General features: G+C 54.2%; 1 pseudogene; it reads right to left on the bottom strand.

Moving 5' to 3' along the window:
- Positions 1–1,042: 1,042 nt before the first annotated feature.
- On the bottom strand, positions 1,043–3,502 carry LOC136330140 (leukocyte immunoglobulin-like receptor subfamily A member 6; annotated as a pseudogene).
- Positions 3,503–12,289: the final 8,787 nt, after the last annotated feature.

Consider the following 12,289-nt stretch of genomic DNA (forward strand, 5'->3'; position numbering starts at 1 on the left):
ACCGGTCAGCACCCGGTGGTGGCTCACAGCAACACGGTGTGTGATCTTCCGGCTCTGGAAGTCTCAGGTCCCAATGAGGCCTCAGGGGCTGAAATCAGGGTGTCTGCAGGGCTGCGTTCCTTTCGGAGGCTCGGGGGACAATCCGTTCCTCGTCTTCCCAGTGTCCCGTGGTCCCCAGACTATGACAGGAGGGTCTGGTACCTTCTCCACTCTGCAGGAGCCCTGTGTCCACGTGGGCTGCTGTGAGTCAGGCTGGAGTGCACATAGGTGTACATGCACCAAAGCCCTGCTGTCACTTCTCTGCACACATGTCCCCGCGGGGCTGCGGGCCACAGAGCAATTCCGGAGTTACATTTGAGGGAGAATCACAGACTGTGTACACACGTTCCACTTCCAGAGCCCTGCGCAGGGCCGCCTCCGCCCCACGTCCCGTGACTCGTCTCACTTTCCCCTCGTCCGCTGTTCTTCTCAGTCATAGTCGTCCTGATGGGTGTGCGGGGACTCTCACCGGTTTTGATTTGCGTCTATTTCCCTGACCTTTGATCTAAGCCCGTGGAGACCAGAGGGGACAGAGAAGGAGGCAGAGACCTTTCCAGGCACAGGAGAAGGAGAAGCGGGTGCCTGGGGGCCGGAGCCGGCGCCGCTCCGCGGGTGACAGGGGTGGGTGACACCAAGGCTGCTGAACAGCAGGGTTCTCGGAAAGCTGCTGGTTGGTGGGGACCCAGGAAGAGAAAGCGGGAGGGAGGAAATCCCAGTGTCAGTGTCGGGTGGTCAGCCTGGAAGGGCAGCCCAGACGCTGAGACCTCGGGGGAGAGGCGTGAGCGCGGAGGAAATGGCCGGAGCTGAGCACCTGCATCCTCAGAAATGGGCAGAAGCAGAGGAGGGGTGAGGACAGAGGAGGATGGGGAGGGGCTGCAGAACGGGCGGCTCTCTTAGACCCTGAGAGAAGGGAGACCCAGGGTAGATTTCTGAGAGGCCTTGATCTTCGTGAAGGTCAGACCTGGAGCCAAACCCTGGCGACCTGAGAGGGACCATCCAGGTTCTACGAGGGCGTCACCACTTCCGAGGACAGAGTGCAGTCCCGAAACCAACCTCCACGTTGCGCACAGTGTCGGTTGGGCTCAGTCTCCGGGGGCTCCAGCGTGAGCCTTGGGCCCTGGGATCTAATCTCTCTAATGAGTGTCTTGTCTCCATCCCTGTGGTCCGTGCCGGGACCTGAGCTGGCTGTGCCCAGCTTCCGCCAGGTCAGTGTCCCCTCACCTGAGATCAGGAGCTTCAGGGGCTCACTCGGCTGCGACAGCAGGTAGCGGGTGGTGCTCTGTGAGCTGTAGCACCTGTAGATCCCCCCGTGGGCTGAGGTCACAGGACTCATGGAGAACTCTGCCTGGTACTGCTGAGCTCGGAGCTCTGATCTAAGACGCAGGGGGGGATCGGCTGTCCCCTCCTTGTACAGAAGGAAAGTGTCCGTGGGGCTCTGTGACTGACACAGCAGGGTCACGTTCTCTCCTGAGGCCACCGTGGGGCCCGGCTGCACTGAGAGGGAGGGTCTGTCAGGGAGCCGTCCTAGAGAGAGGGAGTGTGGGTGAGGGCTGCCCGCCACCTTGTTCTGACCTGAGCATCAGCAGGTCTCTCTCTGAAGACCCTCCTCTCTGTCTGTCTCTGTTTCTCTGAGTCTCCCCTCCCCTCCCATCCCCTGTCTCTCTCTGTCTCCCTCCCTGGGACCCTGCACGTTCACTCTGCCAATCACCACCTGAGATCCCCCAGCAGGGCCTGTGCAGAGTCTGGGTCCCTGACTGAACTCACTGGCCCCTCACCTGCCACCAGGATGTCCACGGGGTCACTGGGGGTCAGGCACTCAGAGGATAAGCTGTGTCCCCCGTAGCATCTGTACCGGCCCCCGTGGGAGCTGCTCACAGTGTCCAGGGAGAAGTTGGCCTGAGAGAGCCCAGCCTGGGGCTGCAGGATAGGACTCTGTGGAGGTCACGTCCTCCCTCTTTGATAAGAACAAATGTGTCATAGCCGATATTAGAGTGACACTGGAGGGTCAGGCTCTGTCCATAGACCATGATGGGGCCCTGCTGGGTCAGGAGGGAGGGCTTCTGAGACACACCTGGGGAGACCAGACATGAGTTACAGGGGTGCTGCTCCCATACAATGTCTTCTCCTGTCCCGGCCCAGGTCTCACTGTCTCTCTCTGTGTCTCTGTCCCAGGATCCCCAGTGTTTCCTAACCCCACCCTCTCACATGGGGCTCCCCTCCCAGCAAAGACCCCAGTAATCTGTCTGGTGCCTGAATCTGTGGATGGGTCCAGGATGAGACTCACCTGAGACCACGAGCTTCAGGACTTCACTGTAGTGTGACCACACCTGGGGTCTGTCCCTGTGACAGCCATAGCATCTGAATGTCCACCTGTGACTGAGGGTCACGGGGCCCACAGGGAACTGGGCCCGGTATCTTCCACTGAAGAAGTGTGACTGTGAATCCAGGGTCCAGGAGAGCCTGTGTTCTCCTTCCTTAGTCAGAATGAACCTGTCAAATCCCTGCCCTGAGCCACACTGGAGGGTCACGTTCCTCCTGAGGTCACAACAGGGCTGGGCAGGGCTGAGAGGCTGGGTTTGCTGTAGAATCCTAGGACAGGAGGAGGCAGCGTGTTAGATGGGCTCACCCCTCCCTCATGTGACCCAGGGTTGAGAGAGGGGAGACACCCTGAGAGCAGACCCCCTTCCTGAGGGCAGAGCCTGAGGCTAGGACCCCTGAGTGTCCCCTCACCTGTCATCACCAGCTCCAGAGGGTCACTGTGCTCTGACCAGCCAGTGGAGCTGATGTAGTAACAGTGATATCTCCCTGCATAATGATCTGTCATCAGTGTGATGAAGAACTTGGCCTTGTGCCCAGAATCTAGGGGCTTCTGTGTGTCCCAGGCCTGTGAGCTTCCCTCCTTATTCAGCTCGGACTTCTAGGTCTGCAAGGTCTCCTGACACCAGGTGGTCACAGGACTCCACCAGGGGATGACAGATCCTGGCTCAGCCCAGAGGGCGGGTCTTAGATGGGTCCCTGGAAGAAAATCAGAGGCTGGGTCACAAGACATTCCCCACCCCCACCCCCAGCTCTCAGGCCCAACATCTCAGATGTCTTCTATCCATCAGCCCCATTGGCTGTGCTCCCCCAGCAGCCTGTGTGTGTGTGTGTGTGGGGGGAATCGCTTGTTCCTGATGAAAAAAGGGACCTGAGACATGTTGGGACAGACTCACCTGCTTGTGCTTGGGTCCTTGGATTCACAATCAGCTCAGGAAGATAGTTCCTGTGAGAGATCTGTTCCTGAGTCCCCCACCTCTCGAGCCTCCTGAGTCCTGGGGCCCTGACACAGCAGGTCTGGCCCTGGGGCCGGGTCCCTCCCAGACCAGGGCTTCCCCTCCCCCTCATTCTCACCCAGGCAGAGCAGGGCTGTGAGAACTGGAGTCATGGCATCTCCTGTCTCTGGTCCTGGTGGTGCCAATGGAGGGGTCACAGGGCCTCAGAACAGACAGACACAGAAGACGTGGTCCCTCAGAGGTTAGTCCTTCCCTTCACAGGTTGTCGTATATGTAGCCCCACCGAAAGGGCATGGTCCCACTCTGGGAGCCAGTCTCTCAGTTCCTCGTGGCCGAGGGTGGCGTGGACAACAGCTTAGCCCACAGTTCTGAGCACACTGGAGGCTCCATTCTACCCACAGGCTGCTGCCTCACCGACCTGAACTCCTTTCGTCCCAAAGCCTCAGTACATACGCAGTATTCACCACGTAGCCCAGCCCAGGAACACGTTACCAAATAACACAGGCTCAAAGTCCCAGTCCCCAAATCTCAGGTTAGCAAAACACAATGCCAAACTGCATCACCTCCTCCAAAAAAAAAAAAAAGCAAAGAAGATGACAATAGCAGCAACAAAAACAGAGAACCAGTGTAGTTGCTTCTGGTGGCTTCCTTCACGAATCCTCATGAGTTAATGCTTCAAAGCAACACAGCTTAGTTATTCCATTCCATTGTCCTTTTGGAGGTCAGCATGTATTTTCTGTGGCTCACACGTTCCCAGCTGCCTTGTCCCAGGTGTCCTTGTTATAAAGTAGTGTTCTGCCAGGTTTATGTAGAGACACCAAGTCCAAATGAATTTTTGAGGAGTTTAATTAATAGGAGATTTATTAATAAACCGGCTGCATATTGTGAGGTCCATTGGCAATGGGGGAAGGTTACGTGAAGAACCAGACCCCAGGAACTTTGGCTAGAACTGCCCACACCCATGCGCTCCAAAAGAAACTTCCCAGGAGTCCTTTGGAAAAGAATGACTGTCAGCCAATGAAATTTCGCCACATCATATTAGCTTGACCACCCTAGACAACCCTTTAAATTTCTACCAAGCGGTATCCCCCATGTGACTTCTTTCTTCCTCGGGGGGAATACCTTACATTTGGTGCTGAAACCCGGGAGGAGTTGAAGCCTGCTGGGCCGCTCCTCTCCCCTTCCCTTCCGAGGAAGAACCAGGACCTCCGACTTTCCACCCACTTCAGTACACGGTGCAGTAAGTCCCCTGCATGCAGCCTCCCCTCAGTTCTTTTTGCTGAAGCTCCCTGTCTATAATCGCAGCCGCATCAGGGACCTCTTATCCGTTCTGAGTGTGTGTGTGCCCATGGAGATGTCCTGGACATATCCACTCTACCTAACCGTCTGGTAACCAGAGCTTGAGTTGCAGAATGCCAATTCTCATCTCTGATCATTCTGAGGGCTGACTGTGGCCATAGAGGCACAGGAATCTAAACCTAACTCAGAAACACTCCTGGAGTGCCTTATCCGGAATCTCTCTCTCCCTAAAGAAGAAGAAACTGATCTTTTCCACTATGGCCAGGCCACAATACCCACCCAGACCAGGTGGCCTCCTGAAGGGAGTTTCAATTTTAACATCCTCACCAATTTAACTATTGCCAAAAAACTGGGAAATTGTTGGAGATCCCTTACATTCAGGGCTTCTAGTATTTGCGTTCCCATCCTAATCTCTGTGCTGCCTGCTTTATGCGCAGACTTTTTTTGGCCAGAGTAACCTTACCTAAACCCTCCACTCCTGATCTTTCCTCCTTTGCCGACTGCCCTGAGGAACTCTCTTCCCCTCCTGCACAGCTTCCTCTGTCCTATCGGGTTCCTCTCCACCTTTCCTTAAACCCTGTTTCTCATTCACCTGCAAATACTCCTCTCTCTTTCTCCTCCCCTGCCAGCCAGGGGCCCCTCCCTTCTCTGCTGTGTTCTTAAGCCCCTCCCCCATCAGACCCTTCTCCGACCATTGGCCCTCACATGGGTTTGCAGGGCTCCTGACTACACAGCCCAACCCTGGTCTTCTTGCAGGAAGACCTGGCTCTGTTCTGCCTCTGGCTCTGGCATTTCTGGCTGGATCTGGGTGCCGGGCTCTCCAGGAGTCTTCTTCTTCTTATTCTCACCTCAAACCCCTATCCGAGACCTGTGAACATGGCATTTAAAGTTTTTAATGGCCATGGCTAGTAGGAAAAGGCTGAGTCTGTTTGCCAGGCCGGCATGCAGCAAAAGGTAACTCTCCAAACTCAGGCTCTTGTGGCAGCCCTGAGGCCGGCAGAGCAACAGGGGCAAGGCACAGGAGGTGCCCGACCCAAGTCTGGGCCGAAATGTGACAAGGAGGGTCATTGGTCCTGACAGTGCACCTGCCTGTGGCTGCCTACTAAGCCCTGCCCTGACTGCAAGCAGCCTGGTCACTGGCGGAGCAATTGCCCCTTTTGGGCAACAGGCTTTTCCTCAGCCCCTCTACATGGAGGACAAGCCGCCCAAATGGGAGGCCAAGCCAGCCAGGCGGGCCCACTGCTCGAATTCCTAGGCCTCATGGACGACTGACATGGCTCGGGCTCAGAGACCCCCATTACCCTCACTGAGCCCAGAGTAATGTTGCAAGTAGTGGGTAAGTCTATCTCATTTCTTGTGGACACAGGGGCTACCTTCTCTGTTTTGCCATCACACTCTGGACCTCCAGTTCCCTCACAGGTCTCAGTTATGGGAGTGGATGGGACCTCTTCTTTTCCTCTTCGCACACCACTCCTGACATGCCGTTGGAATGGAATCCCCTTTTTGCACTCCTTCTTAGTCATGCCATCATGTCCTGTACCCCTCCTGGGTTGGGACTTTCTACAAAGTCTTGGAGCCACTATCCAGCTGACAGCATCTCCCTCACTACCCCATTATCAATACTACCCTCATTTCTAACCATGTCTCTCACCTCAAGCTTGCCCCCATACAGGACCACTGGCAGTCGGAACCACTGGGCCCTATCCGTCTTCGGCTCACCAAAAGGTTGGGCCTGCAGATCCCCCTGTTGCTCCTGTCCTTCCCACCAGAAACCTGCCGCCAGAGTGAGCTGAAGCAGGGAGCAGTGCTGTTCAATGAGACTGGCCCAATGGAAGAAAGCATTGGGGTCCTCCACTGTCTGCAAGAAAAACTGCACAAGGACCTCTCCTTCTACAACTCGCTTAACTCCCGATGGCAGCCACCCATCCTCACTTGGTCTGTCCCTATCCTAGGTCCCCTTCTAATTATCAGCATATTACTCATATTTGCTCCTCTTTTTATTTTAATTTTTTTTATTTATTCATTTTTTAGAGAAGAGAGAGAAAGGGAGAGAGAGAGACAGAGAGAGAAGGTGGGGAGGAGCTGGAAGCATCAACTCCCATATGTGCCTTGACTAGGCAAGCCCAGGGTTTTGAACTGGCGACCTCAGCATTTCCAGGTTGACGCTTTATCCACTGCGCCACCACAGGTCTGCTCCTCTTTTTAAAAAATTCTTACAGGACTGCATCCACAAAGTTTCTCGAGTCATGGTCAAACAGATGCTCCTACACCCATATACACAACTCCCCTCAAAGCCACCACCTTCCAACTTCCCCTCCCACGGCACCCCTAAGCAGCAGGAAGTAGCCAGATGAACTGCAGTACCCCTATCTAACATAAAAGGTCGGAATGTGAGGTCCGTTGGCAATGGGAGAAGGTCACGTGAGGAACCACCCACACCCATGTGCACCAAAAGAAACTTCCCAGGAGTCCTTTGGAAAAGAGTGACCCTCTGTCAGTCAGTGAGATTTCACCACGTCATATTAGCTTGACCACCCTAGACAGCCCTTTAAATTTCCACCACGTGGTTTCCCCCGTGCGACTTCTCTGGCCCATCTTGCGGACCAGAGAACTTTGCCCGAGATGTGCTCTGAATAAAACTTTTATTATTGACCTGTGGTGGCGCAGTGGATAAAGCGTCGACCTGGAAATGCTGAGGTCGCCGGTTCGAAACCCTGGGCTTCCCTGGTCAAGGCACATATGGGAGTTGATGCTTCTAGCTCCTCCCTCCATCTCTCTCTCCTCTCTCTTTCTGTTTCTCTCTCTCTCCTCTCTAAAATGAATTAAAATAAAATAAAAAAGATAGATTTAAAAAAAAAACAAAAAAAACTTTTATTATTCCACACTCTATAAATGCTCCCTTCTTTCTTCCTCAGAGGGAAATACCTTACACACATGACAAACACGGGGTATAGCTGACCCAAATCGTGCAGTGTCTAATATAGCTCTGAGGCAGGTTATGTACACTTGATCACATACAAGTTGGCGGGAAAAGGAGGAGGAGGGGAGCATGACATAATCATTAACATTCATCTATAGGATTTATAAAAAAACATTCTTACATATTGAAACTTATAAGGTAACACAATAGCATAAAATGTTGTTTTACATATTAAAAGACATTCCCAAATCTTTTAGTGTTTATCTGCCATTCCTTTGTTTTAGAGGTACACACAATCACATGACTTCAGGATGGGGGGTCTTCATGATGTCAGAGGATAAGCGTTTGTAAATTGCACATTAAGGAGAAAGAAAGGGGAAAGGAAAAGGCCAGTCAATCTTTCTTCCCTTCCCCTGCACCTGGCTAGCTGTTTACCTTCTTCCATTTAAAACCTAGTACAAAAACCTTTCCATTTACAATACAATGCTATCAGCCATCCTGAGCTGGTGTAAATCAGACACAAGTATAAAAATTATATTTATAAAATCTCTCTGTATGCTTAGCCTAAATCATAAAATGCCTTTTAAGCCTCTTAGTAAAAGGGGATTTCTTATCTCAGTACATAATATGTCCAGGAAACTCCAACATACCTCTCCCTTCATTCTCTACAGAAAGGAGGGGGCAAGAAACCTGATTCTTAATATTCTAAAATATTAATCTTTGCAATTCTTTGGTACCTTACTACATCCTCACGCTCTCCCATATTCAAAGTCAGCAGCCCCATCACTTTATCCGAGGCTTTCCTTGTCCTATTGTCTTTTTATTTTCAATTTTTAAAGTTGTTTTAAAGATTTTACGTATGCTTCTTGGAGAAGAGAGACAGAAAGAGAGAAGGAGGAGGAGCAAGAAGCATCAACTCCCATATGTGCCTTGACCAGGCAAGCCCAGGGTTTTGAACTGGCGACCTCAGTGTTCCAGGTCGATGCTCTATCCACTGCACCACTGCAGGCCAGGCCCCTTGTCCCAGCTCTTTGGCGCTGTCTCCCCTGCCTCCCTCTTTCCCTGCTAGGGGCTTTGTGATGCCATCGGGCTCCCCTTGATCTTACACATGCTCCCATCTCAACTCCCTTCGTGGTGTCAGAGCTGCAGAGTCCCTGTGGCCACAGGAGGTGACAGGGTCATAGGAACAGAGGATTAGGAGGTGCCCGTCAGTAGAGGTGCATTATTCCGCTGTCTGGTGTCTTCAGGGACCTCTTCGGCCACACTGCACACACACCATGCCTGGGCGCACCCCATTGGAGCCGAGGTCAGCAATCAGCTCTCGTTGCGTGATGGACATCTCATGTCTCATGCTGACTTGGCCAAGACCGCATCTGCGACAGCCCGGTGACCGCCCAGATGCTGTTGCACGAAGGAACACAGTTGTCTGCGGAAACATAGAGCGGTAGCTCCATGATGCTAAAATGTCCGTGTGGCGGTTCAGCGGTAGCTCCCCACTGAGACCCTGTATAAGGAGTTAATCTGCTGCAGGTGCTCCGAAGTCCATGAGATCTCCCGGGTCCCCCAGCCTCAGCACTGCGCAGCCTAAACCCATAGCCAAGATGTCTCTTGTTCTGGGCCCCACCCAAAACCAGCAACCGCACAAGACAGGCGTAAGTGGGCGGAGGAGGCTGCCCAAGAAAGATATGTGGTCTCCACAAGTCAGTGATTGAGGTGTTTGTACCAGTTGAGATTTTTTTCCATTTATTTATTTATTAATTATTAAGTGAGAGGCAGGGAGACAGAGACGGAGTGCCACATGCACCCCATCTGGGTAACACCCTGCAAATTTCCATGGGGCCAATGCTTTGCTCATTTGAGGCTACTGTTCCATTATTCAGCCACCAAGCCATTATACTGCCCGAGGGAGGTCATAGAGCCATCCTCAGCTTTGGGGGCCAACGTGCTCAAAAGCTTGAGCCATAGCTTTGGGAGGTGAAGAGAGAGCGAGGAGAGAGAGAAGGAGGAGGGGTGGAGAAGCAAATGATCACTTCTTCTGTGTGCCCTGACAGGGAATCGAACTCAGGACATCCACACAGAGTCTCAAGCTCTACCACTGAGACAACTGGCCACGGCCCTGAGGTTTTTACATAATGGATATGAGTACAACATAAATGAATCCTGTAATGTTACACCGGGTGGGGATACCTGTGTGGTGTTACACTGTGCTTCCTTCCTGATTCTAAGTGGTCCATACGGAACAAAACCCCCATAGCCCCGAGTTTACGTAACCCCAGGTCCTGTTTTCTAAGTACAGATCATTCCCAATAGAAGAAACTCAGTAACTCGGAGACAGAGTGGACTCCTGGTCCAGGGCACGAGGAACACACATAAGTCTGGGGTCCCTTTCGATCTAGAAAGCACGCTAGGGCACAGGTGATGATGGAGCAAAGGTGATGATTGTGAAGTCTCAGAAAGCACTGCAGGAAGCCACCAGGACCTTCAGTGGTCACCTTTGGGAAACTGAGCTGCACTGTTAGATGGGACCATCCCTGCTCTGAGTGGAATGCAGGGACCAAGCAGGCAGCCCCGTGCTGGAAAAGCCCCTTCCCCCCTGACAGGAACACAGAATCCAGAGCACAGAGGGGCTGAGGGGTCCGCACAGTTTCTGGAGAGGAGACACCTCAGTCACAGCAGAGTGAGCCTCCCCCTCACAGTCTCCTGCCTGTGCTGGGGACGGGTAAGGGCCAGGGTCACCCTGCCCAGCCCTGCTCTGCAGGAGAGAGGTGAAGGAGGACAGCGCCCCGGTCACACAGGGACCCGGCACATGACAGCGCAGCCACAGGACAGCCAGTGTCCCAGGGTCATGGGCATCCTCCAGCCCTTGATGCCCAGGTGTGCTGGGTCAGTCTTCTGGCCCAAGAGGGGTTGAGATCTGGACGGAATGTCAGGGGAGAGGCCAGAGGCTTCTGAAGAAAGCTCTGCTTTGGTTTCCAGAAGCCTGAGGGTGTCCTGAGACCACAGAGTGTCGGACACCAGGGGCGTGAGATTCCTGGCTTCTGCTGTGACTGGTCAGCACCCGGTGGTGGCTCATACAACATGGTTTGTGATCTTCCGGCTCTGGAGGTCTCACGTCCCAATGAGGCCTCACGGGCTGAAATCAAGGTGTCTGCAGGGCTGCGTTCCCTCCTAAGGCCTGGGGGACAATCCGTACCTCATCTTACCAGTGTCCCGTGGTCCCCAGACTATGACACTGGGGTCTGATCCCTCCTCCATGCTGCAGGAGCCCTGTGGCCATGTGGGCTGCTCTGAGTCAGGCTGGTGTGCACATAGGTGTGCAAGTACAAAACCCGTGCTGTCACTTCTCTGCACGTGTGTCCCCACGGGGCTGCGGGCCACAGGGCAATTCCAGAGTTACATTTGAGGAAGAACCACAGGCTGCGTACACGCGTTCCACTTTCAGCAGCTGTGCACACGGGCCCCTCCGCCCCACGTTCCGTGACACATTTCACTTTTCCCTCGTCTGCTGTTCTTTTCAGTCATAGGTGTCCTGATGGGTGTGCAGGGTCATCTCACCTGTTTTGGTTTGCGTCTCTTTCCCTGACCTTTGATCCAAGCCAGTGGGGAGAGGAGAGAACAGAGAAGGAGGCAGAGACCTTTCCAGGCACAGGAGAAGCTGGTGCTTGGATGCCAAAGCAGGTGCCGCTCCACGGGTGACAGGGGTGGGTGACACCAAGGCTCCTGAGCAGCAGGGTTCTTGGAAAGCAGCCGGAAAGGTGGGGACCCAGGAGGAGAAAGGAGGAGGGAGGAAATCCCAGCGCGGGTTTCGGGTGGTCAGACTGGGAAGGCAGCCCAGAGGCTGAGACCACAGGGAGAGGCGTGAGTACAGAGGAAATGGCCTGAGCTGGGCACCTGCAGCCTCATAAATGGTTGGAGCGGTATGAGGGGGTGGGGACAGATGCGGAGGGGGACGGACTGCAGTACCCGGCCTCTGTCTTAGACTCTGAGAGAAGGGAGACCCAAGGCAGACTCCTGAAGGGTTGTGATCTTCATGAGGGTCAGACTTGGAGCCATACACTGGTGACCTGAGATGGATCAACCAGGAGTGGCCAGGGCGTCACTGCTTCCGAGGACAGAGTGCAGTCCTGAAACCAGCCTCCAGGTGGCGCACAGTGTGGGTCGGGCTCAGTCTCCAGGGGCTCCAGCGTGAGCCTTGGGCCCTGGGTCTAATCTCTCTAATGAGTGTCTTGTCTCCATCCCTGTGGTCTGTGCAGGGACCTGCACTGGCTGTGCCCAGCTTCCGCCAGAATCGCCACGAGGATCAGCAAGACCGCAGCAGCCAGGCCAATGCGGACACAGTTCCCCACCGTGTAATTCCAGGGGCCGTGGGCTGGAAGCAGAGGACAGGGCGTCAGGGACAGGGGGACAAGACCCCGCCCAGACAGGACCTGTGAGGCAGGAGCTCCTTCTCCACTGGGCAGGACCTGTCCCTCCCAGTACTCCCCCCTGGGCACAAGCCCAGGTGACTCACCTGTCTGGGAACCTCCTTCTGTGGGCGGGAGGGTGACTTTACTGGGCAGTCCTAGGAGTCAGAAAGGATCAGTAAATGACTCCTGCAGCCTCTGTCCCCTTCTCATGGTGACCTGCCTCCGGAGCCAGCAGAGGCCCTCCCTCCACTGGGAGCTCCCAGACACCTGTCCCTCAGAAACTCCCTCTCTCCCACCTCAGGACCCTTGCTTCCACACCCCCAGGACTCACATCTGCTCAACAAGAGGACCCC

This window comes from Saccopteryx bilineata, chromosome 3 (assembly GCF_036850765.1).
Source record: "Saccopteryx bilineata isolate mSacBil1 chromosome 3, mSacBil1_pri_phased_curated, whole genome shotgun sequence".
In the NCBI taxonomy this organism is placed as follows: domain Eukaryota; kingdom Metazoa; phylum Chordata; class Mammalia; order Chiroptera; family Emballonuridae; genus Saccopteryx; species Saccopteryx bilineata.